The sequence below is a fragment of the Carcharhinus amblyrhynchos genome, chromosome 14 (genome assembly GCF_965287045.1).
Source record: "Carcharhinus amblyrhynchos chromosome 14, sCarAmb.v2.hapA, whole genome shotgun sequence".
Lineage (NCBI taxonomy): Eukaryota > Metazoa > Chordata > Chondrichthyes > Carcharhiniformes > Carcharhinidae > Carcharhinus > Carcharhinus amblyrhynchos.
In genome coordinates, this window is record NC_137337.1 from 59,754,589 (window position 1) to 59,765,606 (window position 11,018).

The window sequence follows — 11,018 nt, forward strand, 5'->3', positions numbered from 1 at the left end:
TGCTTTTTAATACACCTAACACTTCCTCCCTCATAATGATGACTTGCTCTAGAGAGTTTACATATCCCTCCAAGACACCATCAAACAATGCGTCCCTCTCCTTTATGAATACCGATGCAAAATACTTATTAAGGGTCTCACCCACTTCCTTTGGTTCTACACATAATTTCCCTCCTTTCTCCTTGAGTGGACCAACTCTTTCTTTAACTACCTTCTTGTTCCTAATATGAATAAAATGCCTTGAAATTCTTAATCCTGCCTGCCAAGGACATTTTTGCCCTAACTCCCTTTTTGAGTTACTTTCTACTTTCCCTGTGTCCTTCGTATTCTTCAAGTGTTTCACCTGTTTTTAGTTGCCTCGAACTTACATATGCATCCTTTTTCTTTTTGACTAGATTTGCAATTTCACCAGTCATCCAGTTCTCGATTCCTGCCTTTCCTGTCCTTCTTTTTCTCAGGCACATGCCTGACTTGCATTCTGATCAACTGCTCCCCCCTCTATTCATACTATTTACACATTGATCCAAAAAAACCTTCCTGGGCACACTTAACAAATTCCTCACCAACCGGCCCCCTAGCCCTAAGGAATTTGAGGAAAATTAAAGTCTCCCATCACAACAACTTTATTATTTCTACATCTGTCCAGAACCTGCTTACATATCCATTCTTCAAATTCCCTGGGCTGTTGGGAGGCCTTGTAGTACACCCCCATCATAGTGATTGCCCCTTTCCTGTTTCTGAGCTCTACCCTTATAATTCCCACAGCTACCTTGGCAACATTTCCTCACACAGCTCTTCCTGTAAGACTTGATTCCATTTTCCCAATTTCTCCATTGTTGCGTCTCACCCAATAATGCAAGCTTCCATAAGAACACTTCTGATATATTTTCCTTATGAAAATTCCATTCTGGCATGGTTGACAGAGCCCTTGATTTCCAGCCTTTCTGCTTGCACTTGTTCTGCTCCCCAGTAGAGCCACACGAGGATTCCCCTTCTCTTTGGGGAATAAGATGTACCAGTTTAGCCAGGACTGGGATTCCCACTGACTGAGCATTCTGCTGTTTTCTGGCAAATGCTCAGCACTTTCTCTTTTCCGCATCCCTTGCATTGCATTTACTACAGGTGGTTCTTCTCTCAGTGCCCCGATTGGCCATTTTTCAGAACGCTGATTAGCCATTCATAGATTCCAAGTAGAAAGCCAGTGGGGGACAGTAAAAGATAAGTTCATAGTATAAAAGTATATAGGAGATGAAATTCAAAAATCAGAATACTTTGGATGCTGGAAATTTTGATTTGATTTATTATTGTCACATGTATTAGCATACATTGAAAAATATTGTTTCTTGTGCACTATACAAAGCATACCATTCATAGAGAAGGAAACGAAAGAGTACAGAACGTAGTGTTCCAGTAATAGCTAGAGGATAGAGAAAGATCAACTTAATGCAAGATAAATCCATTCAAAAGTCTGATGGCAGCAGGAAAGAAGCTGTTCTTGAGTCGGTTGGTACTTGACTTTTACATATTTTTCCCGATGGAAGACAGAATGTCCAGGATGCATGGGGTAAGCATCGGAGGAAAAAAGGAATTTGAAGGTATGCTGGACAATCTTGCAAGAAGTCCCCTTGCTCCGGTACCATCTTGATCTTCAATCTGAAATAAAAACTGAAAAATGCTGTAACATTCAGCTGGTCTGGCAGCATCTGCGCAGAAATAAAGAAAGTTAATGTTTTAGGTCTATGACCTTTCATCAGAACTGGGGAAAGTTAGAGATGGAATAGATTTTGAGCATTGGGCGGTTGGGACAAGGACAAAAGGAAGGCCTGCGATATAATGGAAGACAGGCAGGCAAGGGTCAAAGGAAATAGTGATGGACAAGAAAAGAAAGATTGTGCCTAGAGCAAGTGTGCTGTTGACTGCAAACAAAGAGAAAAACAGAAACATGCAAAGAAGAGGAAACAAAGTGGGCAGTGAGTATGGTCTGAAATTGTTGATCTCAATGTTGTATTAGCCCTGTTACCTACATCTTGCAACAAGGCTTCATATATTCCTTCCAGGTTAAACTGCGATTTACTTTACTTCTTTCAATTTAGTACATTGCATTTGCTGTTCACGCTAGACTTTACACTGAGGATACCAAATGCAGATTATGTGGCTGCTTTGCAGAATACTTCCATTCAGTCTGTAAAAATGACATTGAGCTTTCAGTCACCTGCTGCTGGAATTCTCCACCGTGCATCTGACATATTTGTCCTTGGCCTGTTCCAGTGTTGCAGTGAAGATCAATATAAACAGGAGGAGTAGCACATCAACCTTTTCAATGGGCACTTTATGGTATTCTGGGCTTAACATTGAGTTCAACAAATGTTTGATTGTAATATCTGCCCTGATTTTGTTTCCTTTTACTTTGCTGGTTTGGTCCTTTCTCTCTTTTTTACCGTGCTTTTTATTTTCAGACAGCAATATACTTTATTCTGAGATTCACTCTATACACTCATTTGTTTACTTGTCCCATTATCACTTCTTTTGGCCTTGCAATAGGGAGGTAATAGTAGGAGATTTTAACTTTCCCAGCATTGACTGGGACTGCCATAGTATTAGACGTTTGGATGGAGAGGAATTTGTTGAGAGTATTCAGGAGGAATTTCTCATTCAGTATGTGGATGGCCCAACTAGTGAGGGGGCAAAACTTGATCTCCTCTTGGGAAATAAGGAAGGGCAGGTGACAGAAGTGTTTGTGAGGGGTCACTTTGGGACTAGTGACCATAATTCTGTTTTAAGATAGCTATGGAGAATGATAGGTCCAGCCCAAAAGTTAAAATTCTAAATTGGGGCAAGGCTAATTTTGATGGTATCAGGCAGGAACTTTCAAAACTTAATTAGGACAGTCTGTGGGAAGGCAAAGGGATATCTGGTAAGTGGTATGCTTTCAAAGTGTGTTAACCAGGGTTCAGGGTAAGCACATTCCTCTTAGAGTGAAAGACAAGGCTGGCAGAAGTAGGGAACCCTGGATGACTCGGGATATTGAGGCCCTGGTCAAGAAGAAGAAGGAGGCACATGTCATGCATAGGCAGCTAGAATCAAATGAATCCCTTGAAGAGTATAGGAGGTGCAGGAGTAAAATTAAGAGAGAAATCAGGAGGGTAAAAAGGGGATATGAGATTGTTTTGGCAGATAAGGCAAAGGAGAATCCAAAGAGCTTCTACAAATACTTAAAAGGCAAAAGGGTAACAAGGTAGAGAGTAGAGCTCTTAAGGATCAACTAGGTCATATATGTTGGTCCACACCTGGACCAAAGGGGTATCTTGGGGGATAAATTTGCTAATACTCTTCGGGAGGGTAGGTTGTGCCTCACAAACCTTATTGAGTTCTTTGAGAAGGTGACCAAAAAGGTGGATGAGGGTAAAGCAGTTGATGTGGTGTATGTGGATTTCAGTAAAGCATCTGATAAGGTTCCCCATGGTAGGCTATTGCAGAAAATACAGAATCATGGGATTGAGGGAGATTTTGCCGTTTGGATCAGAAATTAGTTAGCTGAAAGAAGACAGAGGGTGAAGGTTGATGGGAAATATACATCCTGGAATTCAGTTACTAGTGGTGTACCGCAAGGATCTGTTTTGGGGCCAATGCTATTTGTCATTTTTATAAATGACCTGGATGAGGGCGTAGAAGGATGAGAGGTTGTTGCATAACATTAAATCTGAAAGGATCCAGAATGAGATATCTAAATGGATATAAAATTGACTATCTAGCAGATCTATGCCTCTCATTATTTTATAGACCTCTGTAAAATCACCCTGAAACCTTCTACGCTCCAGAGAAGAAAGTCCCATTCTATCCAGCCTCTCCTTATAACTCAATCCATCAAGTCCCCGTAGCATCCTAGTAAATCTTTCCTGCACTCTTTCTAGTTTAATAATATCCTTTCTACAATAGGATGACCAGAACTGTACACAATATTCCAAGTATGGCCTTACCAATGTTTTGTACAACTTCAACAAGATGTTCCAACTCCTGTATGCAATGTTCTCACCAATGAAACCAAGCGTGCCGAATGCTTTCTTTATCACGTTGTCCACCTGTGACTCCACTTTTCCCAAAGCTAGGGGAGTCTAAAACTAGAGGACATAGGTTTAAGATGAGAGGGGAGAGATACAAAAGTATCCAGAGGGGCAGATTTTTCAGATAGGGTGGTGCGTGTCTGGAACAAGCTGCCAGAGGTAGTAGCAGAGGCAGGTACAATTTTAACAGTTACATGGGTAAAATGGGTATAGAGGGATATGGGCCAATTGCGAGCAATTAGGATTAGCTTAGGGGTCTAAAACAAAGGTGGTATGGACAAATTGGGCCAAAGGGCCTGTTTCCATGCTGTAAACATCTATGGCTGTATAAAATTCTTCATTTCTGGCAACATCTTTGTAAGTCTCCTCTATATCCTCTGAAATGTGATCACATCCTTCCTGTAATGCAGTGACCAGAACTATGAAGAATTCCCACCTCGAGTTCTAGTCCTTTCCTAATAAAGCAAAATATCTAATGTCCTTGCTTGTACACCTTGTCTATCTGTCCTGCTATTATCAGGGAATGTAAACATTCACTCTATTGTCTTTCTATTCCTCTGCACTTCTCAGTATGCTACCATTTATTGTGTAATCTTTGCCTTGTTTGTTCTTCCCAAATGCATTACCTTGTAATTCTAAGACTGAATTTCATTTGCCAATTTTTTGTCTACCTGACCAGTCCTTAATATCTGTGGTCTGCAACTTTTTTGCACTATTAATCAGTATTCATAATATCTGTAAATTGTTTAATTATGCCATCTACGTTGGTCTTTAACCCTTGATACACGGCACAAATAATACTGAGACTTTTGGAATGTTACGGGGAGCAGTCTACAGACACAAAAATACTCGATGTTAACCTTTTGTTTCCTGCTTTAGGTTCCATGAATTTTTAATTTTCTGACCATCCTGCCATATATGATCTTGTCAGAGGCCTTTCTAAAATCCATGTAAACTATATGTTACCCTCATCCACCTCTCTTGTTACCTCCTCAAATAATTAAGTTAGTCATATACAACCTTCCCATAACAATCCTATGTTGACTATTCTTAATTATTCCATGCCGTTCTAATTCCTCTACTGCTGCCAGACCTGCTGAGTTTATCCAGTATATTTTGTTTTTATTCCTCTATCTCTTTCCTAGCTTCCCTTTGTAACCTGGGATACATTTTATCTGGACCTGGCGGCATCCAAGAATGTTAAACACCATAATACTTGCCCCTCACTTTGTTTATCTCAACCAATATTTCATACTCAAGCTCAATTCTGCTTCACTCCCTCCCTTTTCTGAAAGCAGTCTCAAAGTATTCACTAAGACCCATGGCTGGTGCAAGGTGGAGCAGTGGGTATGGTGGGTATGAGAATGAGCGGTGGGTGTGGTTGGTGCAAGGGGGAACGGTTGGTGTGATGGGGGCAAGGGGGAGCGGTGAATGTGGTGGATATGAGGGTGAGCAGTGGGTCTGGTGGATGCAAGGTGGAGTAATGGGCACAAGAGTGAGTGATGGGTGCGGTAGGTATCAGGAGGAATGTTCGGTGTGATGGGGGCAAGGGGAACAGTTGGGGTAATGGAGCAAAGGGTAATGATCGGTGCGATGGGGCAAGGGGAGCAATGGAGGCAAGGGGGAGCAGTGGATGTGGTGGGTGCAAGGGGGGCAGTCAGTGTGATGGGGATGGTGAGGGGAGCAGTGGGTGTGGTCATGCCCATGTCTTCTGCCTCCTAAACTAAATCGCAGCCAACATAATCAAGGAGTCCAGGCACCCTAGGACACATTCTCTTCCACTTTCTTTCTTTGGGAAAAATATATAGAAGTTTGAGAACACGTACCAACCAACTCAAGAACAGCTTCTTCCGTGCTGCCATCAGACATTTGAATGATCCTACCATATATTAAGCTGATCTTTCTCTTCATCCTATGTGACTGCAACACACTATTCTACACCCTATCCTTTCCTTCTCCCCTCTACTTAATGAATGGTATGCTCAGTCAGTATTGCACAAGAAACAATTCTTTTCACTGTATCCCAATATGTGACAATAATAAGTAAAATAATTAATTAGATTCCTAAACTTAAACAAACCATTGAAAACTCCTTATAGTCTATTTTCTAGCCTTTATTTTCTTAACCTTCCATACTCGCTTGTTAACATGCTGCATTTTGCGCACAGATTTACTTCCCTCTCTGGATTGCTTCCTCAGCACTCGCCCTCACACTCACCACTTCCCAAACACCCACTGCATCCCCTCGCACCCACCACTCCCCTCACCCATTACATCCACTGCTCACCCTTGCACCCACCACAACCACACCCCCTCCCCTCCCACTGTTCCCCCCTCAGCCCCTCCCACTGTTCCCCCTCTACTTGCCTCCCCTCTCACTGTTCCCTCTTCCCCTCATCTCCCTTTTACATTTCCCCCTCCCCTCGCCTCCCCTCTCACTATTCCCCCTCCCCTACCCTCTCACTGTTCTCCTCCCAGCCCCGTTCCCCCCTTTCCCATCCCATTTCCCCCGACCCCTCCCCTACGCCCCACCTCCCTTCCCTCTGTCCCCTTCCACTCCGCCCTCCGTCCCCCTTCGCCCTCCATCCCCCTCTCCCCCCTCTGTATTCTCCCCGGTCCCCTCCCTCGTTCCTACCCCTCGTCTCCTCCTTCCTGCCCCCCAATCTCGTCCCATTCCATCGCCCCTTTCCCCCATCACCCCTGTTCCCCTCCGTCTTCCCCCTCTGCCCCATCCTTCCCTCCTTAATCCCTTCCACCTTCTCCTGTCCTCCCCCACCCTCCCCGTTACCCCCCAGTTCCCCACCATCTCCCCTTCCCCCACCGTCCTCCCTCTTCCCCCACTGTCCCCCCGTTGCCTCCCCATCCCCTACCGTCCTTCCCTGCTTTCCCACTTGTTCTCTCCCTCCACCCCCACCGTCCTTTCCACCCTTGCCTTCCCATACCCTCCATCCTCCCCATTTCCCCTCCCTCCCCCACTGCCCCTGTCCTTCCCCTCGCACCCACCCTCCTCCCCCACTTGCCTCCACATCCTCTCCATCCCCCCTTCCTGTCCTTCGCAACCCCCCCATCCATCCTTTGCACCCCCCCATCCATCCTTCGCAACCCCCCCATCCATCCTTTGCACCCCCCCATCCATCCTTTGCACCCCCCCATCCATCCTTCGCAACCCCCCCATCCATCCTTCGCAACCCCCCCATCCATCCTTTGCTCCCCCCCATCCATCCTTCGCAACCCCCCCATCCATCCTTTGCTCCCCCCGTCCGTCTGTCCATTGCCCCCATCCGTCCTTCGTCCCACTTGTGCGACCTTCGTCCCCCTGTTCAATCTCCCCATCCGCCCTTTGCTCCCCCTGTCCGACCTTCACCCCCTGCCCGCCCCATCCTTCCCCACCGCTGTCCACCCCCCGTCCAACAGTCCCCCGTCCGTCCCACCCGTCTGTCCATCTGTTTCCCCCCACCCATCTGCCTATTCCTCCCTGTCCGTCCCCCTCTTCATGCCCTCCCCATTCCCCCATCTGTCTGTCTGTTCCCTCCCATTCTCATTTCCCCTTCCCGTTTCCCCAAACCATCCCCGTCCCCTCATTGCTTCCCTCATTCCCCCCACCCATCTCTCAACTCTTCCCTCATTCCTCCAACCCCTCAACACTCCCCCATTCCCCCCACCCACCCCTCAACCCTTCCACTCATTCTTCCTCACCCACCCTCCTGTTGCCCCCTCCGCTATGTTCCCCTTCCTCCGTGGATGGAGGGGCAGGCAGGGGTGGCGGAGGATAGGGAGGCAGACGGATGGATGGTCGGACGGGAGCGATGGACGGACAGGGGGGCACGGACGGTTGGAATGGATGGATGGAGGGGGAACAGACAGGCGGGGGGGGAACGGATCGATGGGGAACAGATGGGCAAGGGCAGGGGCGGGGGGACAGATGGGCGGGGGCGGGGGGACAGATGGGCGGGGGCGGGGGACAGATGGGCGGGGGTGGGAGGACAGACGGACCGGGGGGATGAGGCAGATGGACGGGGTGGGTGAGGCAGACGGACTGGGGGGGAGTGAGGCAGACGGACGGGGGGGGAGTGAGGCAGACGGACGGGGGGGGAGTGAGGCAGACGGACGGGGGGGGAGTGAGGCAGACGGACGGGGGGGAGTGAGGCAGACGGACGGGGGGGGGGAGTGAGGCAGACGGACGGGGGGGAGTGAGGCAGACGGACGGGGGGGAGTGAGGCAGACGGACGGGGGGGAGTGAGGCAGACGGACGGGGGGGAGTGAGGCAGACGGACGGGGGGAGTGAGGCAGACGGACGGGGGGGAGTGAGGCAGACGGACGGGGGGGAGTGAGGCAGACGGACGGGGGGGAGTGAGGCAGACGGACGGGGGGGAGTGAGGCAGACGGACGGGGGGCAGTGAGGCAGACGGACGGGGGGGAGTGAGGCAGACGGACGGGGGGAGTGAGGCAGACGGACGGGGGGGAGTGAGGCAGACGGACGGGGGGGGAGTGAGGCAGACGGACGGGGGGGAGTGAGGCAGACGGACGGGGGGAGTGAGGCAGACGGACGGGGGGAGTGAGGCAGACGGACGGGGGGGAGTGAGGCAGACGGACGGGGGGGAGTGAGGCAGACGGACGGGGGGGAGTGAGGCAGACGGACGGGGGGGTGAGGCAGACGGACGGGGACGGATGGAGGGAACGGACGGAAGGATGGGATGACCAATGGACGGGCAAACGGACAGGCAGAGGGACAGGGGACATAGCGAGAGATGGATGGTGGGGAGGGACGGATGGACAGGTTGGGGATGGATGGACCGGAAGGGGGGAGGACAGATGGGCTAGGGGGCAGATGGACGGACGGAGGGTGGGGGCCGGCGGACGAACGGAGGGTGGGGGCGGCGGCGGCGGACGGGGGTGGGGGCAGACGGGGGTGGGGGCAGACGGGGGTGGGGGCAGACGGGGGTGGGGGCAGACGGGGGTGGGGGCAGATGGAGTTCTCTCCCCTGTTCTCCCTCCCCTGTTCTCTCCCTCCCCCATTCTCTCCCCTGTTCTCTCCCACCCTCCCGTTTCTTCCACCTCTCCACCTCCCTCCCTGTTCTCCCTCCCCACCCGTTCTCTCTCCCTGCCTCCAGCTCTCTCCCCAGCCCACCCCCACCGTTCTCTTCCCTTCCCCCCCCCACCGTTCTCTTCCCTTCCCCCCCACCCCCCCCACCGATCTCTTCCCTTCCCCCCACCCCCCCACCGATCCCTTCCCCCCCACCCCCCCACCCTTCCCCCCCACCCCCCACCCTTCCCTTCCCCCCCACCGATCCCTTCCCCCCCACCGATCCCTTCCCCCACCCTTCCCTTCCCCCACCACACTCCCCCCAACCCCCCCTCCCCCCCCACCCTCCCCCCAACCCCCCCTCCCCCTCCCCCTCCCACCCTCCACCCAACCCCCCCTTCCCACCCTCCACCCAACCCCCCCTTCCCCCCCCAACCCAACCCCCCCTTCCCCCCCCCACCCTCCCCCCAACCAACCCCCCCTTCCCCCCCCACCCTCCCCCCAACCAACCCCCCCTTCCCCCCCCTCCCCCCAACCAACCCCCCCCTTCCCCCCCCACCCTCCCCCCAACCAACCCCCCCCTTCCCCCCCCACCCTCCCCCCAACCAACCCCCCCCTTCCCCCCCCCACCCTCCCCCCAACCAACCCCCCCCTTCCCCCCCCCATCCCCTCCCCAACCAACCCCCCCCTTCCCCCCCCACCCTCCCCCCAACCAACCCCCCCCTTCCCCCCCCCACCCTCCCCCCAACCAACCCCCCCCTTCCCCCCCCCACCCTCCCCCAACCCCCCCCCACCCTCCCCCCAACCCCCCCCACCCTCCCCCCAACCCCCCCCACCCTCCCCCCAACCCCCCCTTCCCCCCCCTCCCCCCCCACCCTCCCCCCAACACCCCCTTTCCCCCCACCCTCCCCCCAACACCCCCTTTCCCCCCACCCTCCCCCCAACACCCCCTTTCCCTCCACCCTCCCCCACCGACCGTTTCCCTTCCCCCTCCGCCCCGCCTCTCCTTCCCCCACTTTCGCCTGCCCGCCCCCCTTCTCTTCCCCGCCCCGCCCCCCTTCTCTTCCCGCCCCGCCCCCCTTCTCTTCCCCGCCCCGCCCCCCTTCTCTTCCCCGCCCCGCCCCCCTTCTCTTCCCCGCCCCGCCCCCCTTCTCTTCCCCGCCCCGCCCCCCTTCTCTTCCCCGCCCCGCCCCCCTTCTCTTCCCCGCCCCGCCCCCTTCTCTTCCCCGCCCCGCCCCCCTTCTCTTCCCCGCCCCGCCCCCCTTCTCTTCCCCGCCCCCCTTCTCTTCCCCGCCCCGCCCCCCTTCTCTTCCCCGCCCCGCCCCCTTCTCTTCCCCGCCCCCGCCCCCCTTCTCTTCCCCGCCCCGCCCCCCTTCTCTTCCCCGCCCCGCCCCCCTTCTCTTCCCCGCCCCGCCCCCCTCCTCTTCCCCGCCCCGCCCCCCTTCTCTTCCCCGCCCGCCCCCTTCTCTTCCCCGCCCCACCCCCCTTCTCTTCCCCGCCCCCCTTCTCTTCCCCGCCCCCCTTCTCTTCCCCGCCCCGCCCCCCTTCTCTTCCCCGCCCCGCCCCCCTTCTCTTCCCCGCCCCGCCCCCCCTTCTCTTCCCCGCCCCGCCCCCCCCCCGCCTTCTCTTCCCGCCCCCCTTCTCTTCCCCGCCCCGCCCCCCTTCTCTTCCCCGCCCCGCCCCCTTCTCTTCCCCGCCCCGCCCCCCTTCTCTTCCCCGCCCCGCCCCCCTTCTCTTCCCCGCCCCGCCCCCCTTCTCTTCCCGCCCCGCCCCCCTTCTCTTCCCCGCCCCGCCCCCCTTCTCTTCCCCGCCCCGCCCCCTTCTCTTCCCCGCCCCGCCCCCTTCTCTTCCTCGTCCCGCCCCCTTCTCTTCCTCGCCCCGCCCCGCCCTCTTCTCTTCCCCGCCCCGCCCCTTCTCTTCCCCGCCCCGCTCCC